The 14,829-nt window shown below is 40.6% G+C and overlaps 1 protein-coding gene across 1 annotated transcript in view; it reads left to right on the plus strand.

Annotated features, from left to right (window-relative positions):
- Window positions 1-2,189: 2,189 nt before the first annotated feature.
- The window catches only part of TMEM100 (transmembrane protein 100), a 60,916-nt gene continuing 48,276 nt past the window's right edge, over window positions 2,190-14,829 (plus strand). Inside the window, exon 1 of the mRNA XM_075216758.1 lies at window positions 2,190-2,367. The gene's annotated coding sequence lies outside the window, so the exon portion shown is untranslated. The remainder of the gene's footprint in view (window positions 2,368-14,829) is intronic.

The raw sequence follows: 14,829 nt of genomic DNA on the forward strand, positions 1-14,829 counted from the left end.
CCAAAACACCCCACGAAAGGTTTTGGTTCTGATTTTGGGTTTTGGGTTCTGATTTTTTTTTAAAAAAAGCATAAAAAGTGCTAAAATCCATATTTTTGTTTTTTTTTCACTCCTACACTATTATTAACCTCAATAACATTCATTTCCACTAATTTCCAGTCTATTCTGAACACCTCACACCTTACAATATTGTTTTTAGTCCAAAAGGTTGCACAGAGGTAGCTGGATGTCTAAGCTAAGCGACACAAGTGGGCGGCACAAACACGTGGCCCATCTAGGAGTGGCACTGCAGTGGCAGACAGGATGGCAGTTTGCAAGAGTTTGCTAGAGGTGCAAGATGGAATTGTCCTTGTGCCCTCCCACCCACCCTGATGTTGTTGAATTAGGACATTCGCACTTTAAAAAAACAATCAGGAACAGTGAACGTAGTTTAATCTCTGGTACTAATATTTCTGGACTGCAGGAACAGTGAACGTAGTTTAATCTCTGGTACTAATATTTCTGGACTGCAGGAACAGGGAAAGTAGTAAAATATTGCAGTACTAATATTTCTGTACTGCAGGAACAGTGAACGTATTTATATATTGCAGTACTAATATTTCTTGACTGCAGGAACAGTGAACGTAGTAAAATATTGCAGTACTAAAATTTCTTGACTGCAGGAACAGTGAAAGTATTTTTATATATTGCAATACTAATATTTCTTGACTGCAGGAACAGTGAACGTATTTTTATATATTGCAGTAGTAATATTTCTTGACTGCAGGAACAGTGAACGTATTTATATATTGCAGTACTAATATTTCTTGACTGCAGGAACAGTGAACGTATTTTTATATATTGCAGTACTAATATTTCTTGACTGCAGGAACAGTGAACGTATTTTTATATATTGCAGTAGTAATATTTCTTGACTGCAGGAACAGTGAACGTATTTATATATTGCAGTACTAATATTTCTTGACTGCAGGAACAGTGAACGTATTTATATATTGCAGTAGAAATTTTTATATACTTTTTTTATAAATTTTTTATATATTTTTTTAATTATTTTTGTATACTTTTTTTATAATTTTTTTAAATTATTTTAGTATAATTTTTTTATAATTTTTTAATAATTTTTAAATAACAAAGGCCTTAGCAGAACAGAGCACAGGACACAGCACCACTGGACTCAGCAGGACAGAGCACAGGACACAGCACCACTGGACTCAGCAGGACAGAGCACTGGACAAAGCACCACTGGACTCAGCAGGACAGAGCACTGGACAAAGCACCACTGGACTGATCAGCAGGACAGAGCACAGGACTAAGTAACCACTGGATTAAGCAGGACAGAGTGACAGGACACAGGACACAGGAGCACCAAAACTACAACCTCCCTCTTCAATGATCTGAGCCCGACTGAAGATGGCAGCCGCAAGCGGGAAATTTATGCAATCAGAGTCTCGCGAGACTTGGTCGTCATAGCTTCATTTTCATTTCTTTTGGCCGCCGGAAATACCCGAACAGTGCTCGGATCCCGTCGAATCCGCACTGTTAGGAAGGGCTCAGATTAGCGCAATTGTTATTGATTTGTTATATAGACTGTCCAGCATTTGGTCGCTCACAAGCTTAATATTCCCAGCATACATGTGTACACAATTACATTTTGAGGAGACATGTCAAAGGAAGACAACACTGGCAGTCTAGCAGTATGATGACCCTTTGTTGGCGCAGATACGCCGCTTATTTATTACAGATTAATTAGGTCAGAGGAAGCCCCCCCACTAGGAGCAACAATGAGGCCTTCCTGTATATTTAAATTAACTAAACAAATAGGAGACCATAAGACCGGTCTATTTTTTTAATAGGAAAAAATATGTCTTTGAACAGTAAGGTGAAAGCAAAATTTGTCTGTCTTGCGATCTCCGAAAGAGCTTGATTGGAAGACAAACAATAGAGTTCAGATCTTAATTTGGTTTGGCAAATTCTCCTGTTTCCCATTCCACACCCTACAGTCATCAAAGACTTGTAAGTGGATGGAGACGGGATTCCAAATGTTTCCTTTCAGGCTGATGCTACTTCCAGCAAATTGATGTACACAGACAAGAGGGAGTAGTGACATCTGCCTTTCCTGCAATCATTTCTTTGTGAGTGATTCATTAGAAAACACAAAAGCTGGTCAGGAGAGTAGACCTTGTAGATGAAAAATGCATTTCGGCTTCAGTACAGTACACACAAAACCATTCATGGGTTGAATCTGAATGGAGCTTCTTATTTACCAGCAGACAAGATTTGACAATTTATACTTCATATGTGACATGTGAGAAGAGGATGAAAAGTTTCTGCAGTGGATTAATGGACTGTGTTATGCTTTTCTAAAAGGTATTGTTTCCAAACTTTAAACCTGTTTACGTAGGACACAAAACAAAGCTGTAAAATACATTGTTCTATGAGCTGAGCAGTGTGTTTCATCAACATTAATCATGAAATTCATTCTGATAAACAAAGCAGGGTCTATGGTCAACGTAGTATACATTATATATATCACATGTTGCTAAAATCATATTAAGTAATAATATATAACTTTTTTTGGATACTTACATTACAAAAGAATACAACAATATTTTGAAACCTTATATCTTATGAATTGAATTTCTGTTTATCCCAGTTTCAGGTAGAATTTAGAAGTGTATTGTAACTTAAGCTATAAGTTTGCTGCATTTGGTTTTGAGAAGTTTCAAGTAACTAAACTCAGATCATATTGTCAGTCAAAAGAGTTGATTTTAAAATATATTTTTTTAAAAAGAAGTGGATCTAAGGCTTCATGTATATTATAGTTATATAATATATTAAATATGGGAACTGGTATATGTTCAGTTTATACAGTGGTAGTGATAATTAGTTTAGAAATTGACAAACCATATTTACTGTATTTAGAAATACTACACAGCAAGTACTTTTAATGTGAAGGTAGAGACTTGAATATCCCCAGTCTGCAAGATCCTATTAGTCAGTGGTCGTATCTCTCTAATATGTCACTATATAGTTTTACTATAGCTTATTTAACCGAATAGGAGTATCCTGCCTGTAAACTAAAAATCTGCTTAGTAATAATGATTTTTCCAATGCTGACATTGCATTTCTTATGTTTGGGTGAATAGGAAACTTAAGTACTCACATAGTTTTATTTTAGCTAAGAGAAAGTTTAAAAACTGATGCAGTACTTTACAGTATTTGATTGTGTTATGGAGTATCCACAGCTGGTTCTATTTAAATAGTCAGACCTGAAAAATGTTAATGAGCTTGAATATCTAGGGTAAAATTTGTAGAGTAAACAATATAGATTATCCTGAGTTTATTTTTTTTAGTAATCATGCCATGGTTTGCAATGAGATCATTTAGAATTTACTGCTATTAATTTTCTGTTGTCTAATGGAGGAGAAACATATTTCAAACATAATCAGCCTTATGTGGAGTCATGTAGTGTAATTTGTGTGTGAATGCCCACAAAAAAATCCGTACTTACACCTACGCAGAGTTGCACGTGCGCCTGCTTGCAGCTGAAGAGGGGTGACAGATGTATTATGTGCAACAGAACAAGGGCTGATGCAAATACACGCTGATGATGATCACCAGCACAAGCTTACCTTATCTGATTGGCTGATTTCAATTTAACCTCTCTTGTGTGCTCATATGCGAGAAGGAAGTTTTTTTGTGCTGGATTATATGAAGCCTAATAGCAAATGCATTTTTCCCCATGAAAACAAATGTTTACAAAGTTTTATTGCACTTACGACCTGGTTCTGTGTATATGTATTTGGGTGTTATTATGCCTGCCGTAACCTGGCGCATATGCTTAAGATGCAGCGATGGACACATTTTGAGAAATATAATTAATTAAAACAAAGTCTTTGCCTTCATAGACTTCTCACTCCGCTAATATAGAGATCCTGGGACTGATTAATTAGGGCACGCATTCTGAGCGCAACTTGCATCCCGTATTCTTCGCATGTATTTATGAGTTCTGCAATCCCGAAATCATCAAGGAACGGATCTTAAGATACGTAGCAAGATGAATTAGTTCGTAAGCCACTTACATCACGTAAAAAAAGTGACAAGGCACACTCCTGCATTCCTTCACGAAATCAAATGATTTCCGTGCGCGTAGCACACGAACGTGCGATTGGTAATATCAATAAATAGTTTAGCAGAGTTGAGTTGTGTTGAGTTGAGTTTATTTTCCAATAAGTTGCTTTGAGGTTAGGTAAATACAATATTATTTACCTTATTTAAGGTTTTGGTTTTACAGTATGTATACAGTATGTTGTATTTACTTAAGGACTCTCTTGCGCAGTAAACTCAAGGCTATTAATTCTAAAATAAGCACAGCACAGTTACACTCAATTGAACTATTTATTTATTTCAATGTAGCCTAATGTATAGTAATATACATTTTAAATAATATAATGTTCTTACAAAGAGCTTACTTTGCAGAGGAGCTTATTTTGCATCATCTACCAATGATTTTATTTAATGATTTTATGTGAATCAGACAATGTATTACAGATGACAGACCTTTCATGTAGGTGACCAATAATGTGTGTGTAACTAATAGCATTAAAAATGATGCTTACACTGGTGTCTTTGTTGTATTTACATGTTTCTTTGGGACATTAGAGGTCCCAGCATGGCCAGGCAGTCATGGAGCATGAGTGTGCTTGTAATTCTACTGCTATTTAATGGTAACCTAGCCATCCTGGGACCTGTAGTGCACCAAGGATAAAATACATTCATGTATTATTATTATTATTATCATCATCATCATCATCATTATTATTATTATTATTATTATTATTATTATTTTAAAAAGAAACACACACCAATGTTGGAACAATTATTTTTTACTAAATAAATAAACAAACAAACTGAAAAATAAAAAAAAATATTTAATATAAAATGTTGCTATTATTTCTATATTTCTTTTTATTCCTTTTATTTATTTATATTTTATTTTGGCTAACAGAAATGGTAGGGATGGAGGATGCTTAATTGTGCTGAATCCAGTGCAGGGGTGCAGGATTCCAGGGCAGGGGTGCAGAATCCAGGTCAGGGGTGCCATAAGCCAGGCCAGGGGTACAGAATCCAGGGCAGGGGAGCTGGAAACTTGTGCTGGGGAGCCAGATATATGGCTGTATTCCTGAGCTACCATAAAAAAAGCAAAAAACTTTGGATTTGCAAGCTTAGGTCATTTTGACAACATATGTTACTTCAATTGGTATACTTTGTTTACACATTTGCCTTGATCAGCAGATTTCTGAAGTATTACATAACTTGAAATTCTCTGCAAAGGGCCATGTTATGCTATGATGTGCGGGAAGCCGACTATGGTGGCAAACTGCCGCTTTATGGCACAAGGGACTCTTCATAGAGTGGCAGATGTATAAATTGCTAGAGCCGCGACAGGAACGTCCTCAGCACAACCGTCAGTACACGAGTGAAGGTGGCTTGGGACATCCCTGCCATGACTCCCATTGTCGTCTGGAATGATCCAGTGGCGCAAAAGTGCAGTACCGCCAACAGTTTGGTCATTGGCGGTATTGCTGTCAGGATGTTGTGCATTGGCTCTAGGTAACTCTGCACAATGCGCAGGGTGTCCATGATGACATAAGGAGCTGATAGAGACGGACCACCTCAGCATCTGACATCCCAAAGAGGCAGAAATGTGGCCTAAATATACGCTCCCTGGGGCAGCGACATTGGATCAGTGGCTGGTTTCGTAGGAGTGGATGTCTGTCGGCCTCCTGTTGAGCTGCCAGCAACCACTGATAAAGAATTTGTTCTACTTCACAGAAAGACTATATGTGATAAAGATGGATGAAAGCAAAAAGATAAATTACCTCATGCCTTAAAAACTTTGTAGTTTGTGTGCACACTAAAGAGTTAAAACATACTTACACCTACTCCTGGCTTCATGAGATACACAGGCAAGCCGATAAATATACACCAAAAAATACAAAACAGAATGCCAATGTACTGAAGCATGTGAAAAACTATACAACAGGCACATAACATTTTAGAACAGAGAGCATTGTTAATGCGGCACATAAATGTATGAATAGAGTTTTGCAAAAAATAAAATAAAAAAATAGCATGCAGTGCATAAGACACATGAAACATTCCTCTCTAGACAAATAAACCAGGTCAAGTACACTATAAACTCCCATTATCCACTACACACTATCCGCTATAAACACCCACAATTAAGTATGCATCATTAAGTCTTTTATAATGGTTTATAATGAGAGAAGTGTATGCAGGTGTATGGTCTGCCCGGCCCTGGCATTATATGACGAGAGTGTCCAGCTGTGTTTATCAGTGTGGACTTAGTCTAGACTTCAAGCTGGTGCCAGCTTTACGTGTAAATTGCTGCGTGCAGCAGAGTATGAATCTGATGTATTTACAGGTAAACGCCTACTTTGAATATTTCTAAGGGGTGTCCGTCCATGACACGCCCCTTTTTCCTCGTAGCCTGTCGCAAGTGCTCCTTGTGCTCGCTTTCGCACATATTTTGCTTGAGTACACCATCGCATCTCCCTGTTTCGCATCCATATTTACAGATTCTGAGCATGCGCAAAGTGAATCAGGCCCCCTGTCTTTTTAAACACACTCTAATGAAAAAAGTAACTGGGCCTTGCCTATTTTTTTCCTCTCCACATTTATTTTGGCTTACTTTATGTCCCTGTTTTTTATATGTTCTGATTTTTTCAGTCTCCGGCACTGTGGTACCTTACATAATAACATTAATAATAATAATAATAATAATAGTAATAATAATAATAATAATAATAATAATTATTAAATACTACTCCTATAAATCATTCCTTTTTATAAATTCACAAAAGTAGCAGACCTCTGAGTCATGACCACCCCCTCCTGCTGCATACTCTTCTCTCTCTCTGCCTTTCTGGTTCTGCCCATGCCTGGTTCACCTCATACCTTGCTAACCGCTCTTTCTCTGTATCCACATCTGGTTCTTGGTCCACCCCCCCCCCCTCTCCCTCAGGGCTCTGTTCTTGGCTCTCTACCCTTTTCGCTCTACACTTCCTCCCTTGGCGCTCTCATCTCCTCCTTCGGTCTTCAGTATCACCTCTATGCTGATGACATTCCACTCTACATCTCTTCTCCTGATCTTTAGTCCTCCCTCCTCTCTCGTGTATCTGACTGCCTCTCAGCCATCTCCTCCTGGATGTCCTCGCGCTTTCTTAAAATTAACATCTCTAAAACTGAACTCATTGTCTTTCCCCGCATAGACTCCCATCCCACCATGATCTCTCTATTGTTGTTAATAACACAGCCATCTCCTCTGTTACCCAACTCCACTGCCTGGGGTCACTCTTGACTCCTATCTCTCTTTTGCCTCCCACATTCAATCCCTCGCCCAAGCCTGTCATTTCCAACTCCGCAACATTGCCCGCATCCGTCCCTTCCTCTCTCAGGATGCCACCAAAACTATCATCCACGCACTCATCATCTCCCACCTCGATTACTGCAACCTCCTCCTTAATGACCTTCCCCACTCCCACCTCGCCCCCCTCCGCTCTATACTCAATGCGGCTGCAAAACTCATCTTCCTTTCACAATGCTCCTCCTCTGCCTCCCCTCTCTGCCTTGCCTTACACTGGCTCCCCTTCCCCTACAGAATCCTTTTCAAACTCCTTACCACCACGTACAAGCAGGGCCGGATTAAAGTAATGGAGGCCCCTGGGCCAAGTGGGCCTCCATTCCCCCGTGAGGGCCTCCATTCCCCCGTGAGGGCCCGCCCGTGATCCGAGCAACCCCTTCAGGTGATCCGAGCCGCCCCCCCCAGGTGATCCGAGACGCACCCCGGCACTTAACTTCTTCTCCTCCTTTCCCGGCGCGCTGTACACTCTTTACTGAGGAGATCTCGTGAGAGTGAGACTCACGAGATCTCCTCAGTAAGGAGACTACAGCACGCCGGGGAAGTACTGCAGTGAAAGTGCTCAGCAGCACTGATCGGGCTGGGGATGCCCCCGCCCCCGAACGATCAATACTGCTGCTGAGCACTTTCAAGGGCCCTCTGGATGCCCGAGGCCCCTGGGCTGTAGCCCAGTTAGCCCTATGGTTAATCCGGCCCTGTGTACAAGGCTCTCTCCCAGTCTACTGTCCCTTATATCTGTAACCTCCTCTCCATTCACACTCCTGCCTGCTCCCTGCGCTCGGCCAATGAACGCCGCCTCTCCTACACTCTAATCACCACTTTCCACTCCAGAATTCAAGACTTCTCCCGTGCGGCCCCCTTCACTGGAACGACCTCCCTCGCTCCATCCGTCTCTCTCCTAATCTGTGCTCCTTCAAACGAGCACTCAAAACTCACCTGTTCCTCAAAGCCTACCAACCATCCACCTAACCCCCTCATCGTCTCCGCACGTTCTACCCTCTCTCCTCCTGGCCCCTTTTTTCTCCCCATACTTCAACTGCCTCCCCTTGTGCCTGTTTTGTTTTACCCTCCCTTAGAATGTAAGGTCATATGAGCAGGGCTTTCTTCCCTCTTGCCTCCACACCTGTTCTTCTGCTCCGCCTCAACTGCATTAGCCTGCCTGGAGTTTCTAAAGCATTGGTATTTTTGTTTAGTGTTCTATACTGTCTCACCCTGTATAGTCTACTGTTTGTTCTGTGTACGGTGCTGTGGAAATCTTGTGGCGTCTAACAAATAAACAATAATAATAATCATAATAATAAGTGCCAAAACCAGCAAAAATTTGATTTCATTACGTAAACGTATCTATCTATCTATCTTTCTGTCTATCTATCTATCTATTTAAACTCTGGCAGATCATTCAATTCTATGCTCTGAGTAAAAGTTTGTGTTTCTTGCGTACCCTCTGATATACCCGATTTCTTCTTGACTTCAATTGTTTGCTTGTGTTATAAGCTTATTATACATTTATGCGCCAAATTGGTCAACCTCAACCTTGACCTTAATATTTCCCACAATTACTCTAATTTATCTGTATAGTGAAGTTTTGTCTCGTTCTCTGGCCAAGACCAGTGGATTCCAAACATCAAAACCCATCACTCCGTTGCAGGGTCCCTGTTGAAAAGTGGGGTTCCCATTACGATTAGTGCCTCAGTTGTAGCCAGCAGCAATATTTAGTACTGCAGTGGGTTTACATTAAAAACAATGCGTTACACCATGATTAAGCGCTTTAAAGCAGACAAGCATTGGCCCAGATACTACTGTGCAGTGGTTGACATGCAGCCATTGTGCAAGCATGGCTTAGCCTGTTCTAGTCAAATTATTGGGCTTTGGTAACTTGTGCACCCCCAAGCTTTAGTTGGGCTGCTGGTAGCCTGATTATGCTATCTAGTACTATCAGTTGGGTGCCATTTGCTCTCCCTACACAAGTCATATTTGTGCTACATCTCCATGTAAGAAGCATCAGTGGACAGAATGTTCAGAGTGTTCAATAATGAAAATTATTTATTCTGTTTTTGAAAGGATCACTAATCCTAAAATTCTGGATGGATTTTGCCATTTCATTAGTCAAAGGGAGTAACTTACCATGTGTGTCTAGCTGCCCCAGGCTGTGGCTGTGTTGAGGCCTTATAAACAGGCAAAACAAAGCAACTGTCCTAATCATCTTTATCCAGGGGAGGTAGGTGGTCTCAAACTCAGGGGAGGGGAAGGCATGGGTTTGACAACTGTCAATGAGAATAGAGCTAAGGAGGGTGGTGTTTCCTGTGGGCAGAGCGATCGATGCTGGAGAAGCTGGCAAAACTAATAGACAGATAGGGCCTAAGTCATTAAGGAGAGCAAAGCATAAAAAAGGAGTTACATTTGCCCCCGGGCTTTGTTAGATTAGTGCTATTAATCGCCAACAGGATTTAGATGTTTATTTGACTCTTGTTTGCCATCCTGACTATAAAACACGAGACTGTTACACTAGAAATAATTTGTGAGCTTTATCTTGGAGATGTTAGTGTCACAAGACGTTTGGCTGTCCAGCTAGTTCAGTACATCTGTGAACTGCCTATGTCTACATTTGCCTCCCCACTTTCTTTTATTGTTTTCCTGAGATCATGTTATGTTTAAACTAATCTAACCAAGTTGCTGGAATGTGTACTGTCCTTGGTGTACCATGTGTGATAATGCCCAGAACTTGTCAGAAGAAATCTTTAGATAGTCTCCTTCTTGGGATACAGATTTTGGTCATATCAGTAAAGACTCCGCACCTGGATCAATTAGGTACATAAGCATTCTAGTAACATTTTACTGCAGCTAATTGACTATGAAACCTGTAAACCACTTAGTGGTTGATTCAGCGCTAACTTTCACAAAAATGCCCTTGACGAGTGTTATCTTAATAAAGAAATAAAGACACAGGATACTTGTTTGGCAGAGAAAAGTCACTAGATTTATTGAAAATATATTCATTAAAATGGTGGCGAAGAAAATAGCCTGGTCAATCAGCTACCAGCTATTCCTCTGACACTTCTGTGCTGTGGAGCCCCACTCTCCCTCATTTGGCTCAGAAGCTGGGATGTGCCAGCACACACAGTGCTCCATAACTCCCTGAAGGGGAGTGTTACCAATGATGAGCCTTCGAGAGAGAGTGCTCCACCCGAATGTGTAATTTATGGCTGCTGATTGGCATTTTTTCCCGCTACACCCAGTACCAGCGCCACCATTAGGCAGCTTCAGCCAGCTGCCTATGGCACCAGGTACTGAAGAGCAGCACTGTGGGCAGGTACCTACACTAACAATTTCTGTGGATGAGACATTGTTAGTTAGGCGGCCAGGTCGGTACGGGCGGTGCAATCACTGCCATCGCCCGCACACTTTTCCCCCAATGCAACTATCTGTTAAGAAAAGCGGTGCTTGTGGCAGCACCACCTCTCTTTATCCCTCTAGTGCCAGGCTCCTGACAGCCTTGTGACATCACAACGCTGCCAGTGTAGAGGAGCAGAGAGGCTTGGAAGAAAAAAAAAAGAGAAGAAGCTAGAAGAAGTAAGAAGTAAAAAGCAAGAAGTAGGAAGCGGAGAAGTTGAGAAAAGGTAAGTTAATTGCAGTGACACAAAGAAATAGGAGGGAGAGAGGGGGCACCAGCAAAAAAGAGGGAGAGAGGGGGCACCAGCAAAAAGGAGGGAGAAGGGACACCAGTAAAAAGGAGGAAGAGAGGAGGCACCAGTAAAAAGGTGGAAGAGAGGGAGCACCAGCAAACGGGTGGAGAAGGGCACACCAGAAAATGGAGGGAGAGAGGGGGCTGGAGAAAATGGGAGGAAGGCAGCACCAAAAAAATGTGGCGAGAGGGGCCTGGAATAATGGGAGGGTGATGGGGGCTCCAAAAAATGTGAAGAGAGGGGGCACCAGAAAATGGGGGGTGGGGAGGTGGCTGGAAAAATTGAGGTGGGGAGGAGGAGGGTGATGTTCAGAAATCCCACAAGTTACATAATATTAGCTTGAACAACATTTTATTTTATTTGTACATGCACACTATTTGGCTCTCCCCTATTTTATCTATTAGTATAATTAATTTAAATGTGCAGAACGCATGAACATTTACACATAGGTAATCTAAATGACATACATACAGCATTAAGCCGTTAATTTATTCAAATTTTGTGGGCAATAGAGCAAATAAAAGCTGTTTGGCAGGGGGGCATGTTTGAGAAAAGTTGGTGGGCAGGGGGAAATGTGAAATAAAAAAGCTGGCTATGGCGCCTAGGAAATATGAAAGAAAAGCTAGTGGGCAGGGGGAATGTGAGAAAAGCTGGTGGAATGGAGGTGGCATGTGTGACAAGAGCTGATGGATATGGGTGGTATGTGTGAGAATAACTATTGGGCAATGGGGGACATGTCAGTGTGTAAAAGGTGAGTCATTTTTTTTGTTTTTTTGTTCTGAAATCTAACATTTGGAGACTCCGCTCAAGATATCCTGTGTTTGCTCCAGGGCAGCAGTGAAGCCTGGAAAGCATTCTGAGTCAGATATCAGTACATCTGTACATCAGTGCATCTGGACCGCAGCCTTGTCAGCCAGCCAGAAGGAAGTAAGAGTTACTATTTTATTTTACAAAATGTCAAGTGTGTGAGGGGCTAGCAAGTGGGAATTGGAGGGGAGGAGGGGCGGTAGGCTGAAGGTTTGCCTAGAGTGCCAAGAAACCTTGCACCGGCCCTGGCCGGACCCAGACCCTTCTGAAATAAAAAACACGCTGGTTAAACAATCAAATTCAAAGACTATGACCAAGAATTAGGGACTGGATTGGAGGGAAAATTGCAGTGACAAGAGGAAGAGACCATCAACGCTTTGGTTTATAAAACCTCCCCAGCTCAGGCCGTCCCCGTAAAACCTTTCTAATTCACTAACAGCTACCACTTACAAACCTTCTTTCAGATTAAATCTTGCAGGGCACCCAACTACATTTTTTCTCACAACCTATGTGCCTTCGGGTCAATTACATGCCCTCAGTTAGCTTTCCAAATTAAACAGAGAACATTTCCCTAAAAACTTTAATAAGGACTTGTGGATATACTGTATAAATATTTTTTTATATAACACCCCATGGTGTCTTGCTCTGTAGTGTGTTCAACAGAAGATGAACACCCTGTTTTGCAATTGAAAAGCGCTACAAAATATGTTGGCGCAACATAAGTAAATGTTAATAATAATAATAACAACTCACAATCATCATAAACACTGCATTTCTTCCAAATGCTTATCATTGGTCTGTTAACTATACAGGGAATATACCAAGTGTCAGGGTTTATTTATTATAAAAATGCTGTTTTATATATATATATATATATATATATATATATATATATATTATGGTACAGTATATATTATATGTATACAAGTCATGGGAGTATTACATTTCCCCCTCCTACCTCTGTGCCCCAACTAGTACTCTGATTGCAAATAGAGATCTATGGGCCCGATTCATGCACGGAGGCAAGTTGCATTTTAAAAAAGAGCAGAGAACTTGAGCATAGTTTCAACCGGACTCAAATCAAAGCGGATCTCAAGATTTCGATTTGAACCTGGGTGTAAGTGTGCTCTGCCTAAAAGGTACTTGACAGTATACGCACAAGCATGTATGCATATAAGGTCACATCAGAACACATAGAAAAAATTATATTCTAAAAAAATTGAACAAATCTAAACTGTGTAATCATTAATAAAAAAAAAATATTTATTTTACATTTTTATTATAAATAAAGATGCTTTTAATGCGTACTGTTAATAGAAGGGTTGGGAAAGAAATTACGATGGCGAGTATTCCGACATGGGTTAAATCGTCAATAAAAAGCCGAAGGTGATTGTAGCGACATTGAAAAAATTCAGACTTACCTAATAAGTGATATGTTTCATTTCCGACCTCCCTTTGCTAGAGAGCGACAGCAGAGAATGCAGGCCACTAGGAGTCGCGACACTAAAAAATGCGACAGTTACATTGGCGTCTGCCAAGGTTAATAGTGTTCATGCCAAGCCCCCGCACACTTTTTTCTACTTTTTTTTAGTAAGGCTTACTGGTTAGACAGGCAGCGAGTTCTCTCATTGCCCCCTTAATGACGCCAATGTAACTGTGGCATCTTTTTAGAATGCCTTTTTATAGTCTGTCTTACATACATACACATGTTCTGTGCTATCGAGCGGCACACATACATGTAGTTTTTAAAACATAGACAATGCCATGACAGTTATCACTATCAGTTGGCACTTACACCTGCCCTGTAGCTGCTGCAAATGATACAGCTGAAACCAAGCATATTACAAGAAACCCGGGATTGATGATGCAGCAAATTCAATCCCACGGCAAGCACTTACTGTTCTACGTTACTACGTTAGTCCGCCCCTTTCCTCACCCGTTCTGCCTCTCAAGTCCTAGGGGTATATTTACTAAACTGCGGGTTTGAAAAAGTGGAGATGTTGCCTATAGCAACCAACCCGATTCTAGCTGTCATTTTGTAGAATGCACTAAATAAATGAAAACTATAATCCGATTGGTTGCTATAGGCAACATCTCCACTTTTCCAAACCGCAGTTTAGTAAATCTAGCCCCTTGACTGTCATATGTGTCATTTGCGTTTGGACATGAATTGCATGCAATTGCGTTCATTGGTGTCAGATCCATTTCTGAGTATGCACAGAGCTATTTCAAGCAACAGATGGATGGATGTCAGAAAATGAATCAGGCCCTATATGTCTATCTCTTAAAGAATGTCTGAGTTATAAATGTATTTTTTCCTATTAAAATAGAATCTTTTTAAACAAAGGAAAAGTGAAAACACGCCCTACAAAGGAAGTCTGATTCTTTAATCATAATTGTTAGCAGGTGTGTTTTTGCATATTCTTTCATTTAAAAACAAACAAAACATTGCTTGGGATTCAGTTATTGGCACTGAAATATGCAGACAGTCATGTACCAGAAAGCAGTGATTACTTGCATAAGATGACTGTATATGAAACACATGACATAGTGTTACCATGCAGGAAATGATCAGCAGCCAGCTGGGATCTCTGATTCAGACTCACTTCATCATTCTTGTTACGTTTTCTAATGTGCTCTGCTGGACTTGAAAAGTGTTACTTGATGAGACTTGTCAATATGCTGGCTGAACTCAAAATGGACTACACCCTTTAAAGGTCATGCAAAAAAGGGTATTTCATGTTGTAGGGCAGGATAGCTAAATGAGCTTCAAGTAGTAGACTTGATTTAACACATCCTTGAAAGAGGTGTTCATCCAACATTAGCTTATTCTTACACAGGGACATCTTGTTGAAAACAATATTTTAGGCAGCTGTATTAATATAATAAAAATAT

This window comes from Mixophyes fleayi, chromosome 6 (assembly GCF_038048845.1).
Source record: "Mixophyes fleayi isolate aMixFle1 chromosome 6, aMixFle1.hap1, whole genome shotgun sequence".
NCBI classification, from domain to species: domain Eukaryota; kingdom Metazoa; phylum Chordata; class Amphibia; order Anura; family Limnodynastidae; genus Mixophyes; species Mixophyes fleayi.